Below are 2,227 nucleotides of genomic sequence, written 5' to 3' on the forward strand. Positions count from 1 at the left end.
ACCATTTATAAAATGATACAAACGTGTAAAACAAGGCTATGTATTATGACACAAGCATATGAGTTAAAAATATAAAGCATGCATAGAAATGATAAGCATCAAATTCAGGATAGATGTTGCCTGGGGAATCTTATCAGGGAGGGCAGACTGGAGTTCCAACTGTGTGTGGGATGTCTTTATTTTTCAATGCTTCATTTAGGTTTAATTAACACAATAGAAAGTGCACAACCTGACACATTTTGATCTATGTATACATCTATGAAACATAGTATCAAGATAGTAAACATATCCATCACCCCAAGTTTCCTTCAGCCCATCGGGTCTCTATGGCGCTCACTGACTTCGGGCAAGTGCTGGGGGGCTTTCTGTCACTATAGATTTGCATTTTCTAGAATTTTATATAAATGGAATCATTTAGTGTATATTCTTCTGTGTCTGGCTTCTTTCACTCAGCAAAATTATTTTGAGAATTATCTATGTTGTGGTGCCTATCAGTCATTCACTACCTTTTATTGCTTATTAGTTTTCCATTATGGATATGCCAAATATCTCTTTTTGGTCTTTTTTTTCAAGTAGATATTTTTTTTTTAGAGAAGTTTTAGGTTCATAGCAAAACTGAGTGGAAGGCACAGATTGCCCATCTATCTCTTGCCGTCACACATACATAACCTCGCCTACTATCAACATCCCATGGCGGAACGGTACGTGTGTTATAACTGCTGAAGTTCAATTGCATCGTTACTACCCAGAACTCACAGTTTCACATCAAGGCTCACTCTTGGTGGTGTACCTTCTGCGGGTTTAAACAAATGTATCAGGACATGTACCCACCATTATAATGCCATACGGAGTAGTTTCACTTCCCTAAAAGTCCTCTGTGCTCTGCCCAGTCATCCTTCCCAGCCCGCTAGCCCCTGGCGGCCACTGATCTTTTTACTCTCCATTGCGTTGCCTTTTCCAGATTGTCATATGGTTGGAATATTACAGTCTGTAGCTTTTTGAGATTGGCTCCCTTCAGTTAGTAAAATGCATTTTTAAGTTCCTCCATATCATTTCCAAGCTTGATACTCATTTCTTTCTAGTGCTAAATAATATTCCACTGTGTGGATGTACCACCGTTTATCTGTTCACCTACTGAAGATGTCATCTTGGTTGCTTCCAAGTTTTGGCAGTTATAAATGAAGCTGCTGTAAATACCTGGTTTTTGTGTGGACCTAAGTTTTTACCTCCTTTGGGTAAATCCTACAGAAACACAATTACTGGATTGTATAGTAAGGATATGTTTAGTTTCATAAGAAACTGCCAAAGCGTCTTCCAAAGTGACTGCACCATTTGCATTCCCACCAGCCGTGAAAGAGAGCTCCTGTCGCTCCACATCATCACCAACATTTTATGTTGTCCGTGTTCTGGGTTTTGGCAATTCTGATAGGTGTGTAGTGGGATGTTTCATTTTAATTTGCATTTCCTTAATGACATACATGTTTGGCATCTTTTCATATGTTGATTGGCCAGCTGTATATATTCTTTGGGGCAGTGTCTGTCCAAATCTTTGGCCCATTTTATAAAGTGGGTTGTTTTCTTATTCTTGAGTTTTAGGAGTTCTTTATACATGTTGGATACCAGCGCTTTATCAGGTATGTCCTTCGAATGCACACACCACCCAGATGTCTGTGCCCAGTACACCCCGAGTGCTCCTGGCACGGTCACCCGAGACTCCTCTCCTCTCTCTCTCTCTCGTCGGCGCATGGGTCCAGGTCCTCATCTAGGCCTCTAAATGGCGTCTTGGGCTCAAAACAACGTTTTCTCCTTCATTGGTGACCTCACGGCGTTTCACAGCGTTAAAAGCCATCTAGGATCAGAGGCGTCGGGGACCGCCTGCCCCCCACGCCCCGCCCTCTGGCTGGCTGCCCCTGCGCCCGGCAGGCGGGTCGCCCCGGACTGCTTCCGCCTCCCTCCCTCCGCTCCAGGCCCCCCCGTTCTGCGCGCCCTCCCCGCTCCAGTGAGCAGCAGCCTCCTCTGGACCCCAGTCACCCTCACGGGAGGCAGGGTGTGCACAGCTGGCTCCCAGGGCGTCTGACTGGCCAGGGGTGCGAAGCGCGGTGCGGGGGAGCCGCGCCTGTGCGGCGCTCGCGGCCCAGGCCCAGGCCCCAGGAAGGCCGCCAGGCCTACGTGCCGACCGTTAGAACCGGAAGTCACGTGTCGGGGCGGGGCGTCACTCCATTGGCCA

This window comes from Manis javanica, chromosome 3 (genome assembly GCF_040802235.1).
Source record: "Manis javanica isolate MJ-LG chromosome 3, MJ_LKY, whole genome shotgun sequence".
NCBI lineage: Eukaryota > Metazoa > Chordata > Mammalia > Pholidota > Manidae > Manis > Manis javanica.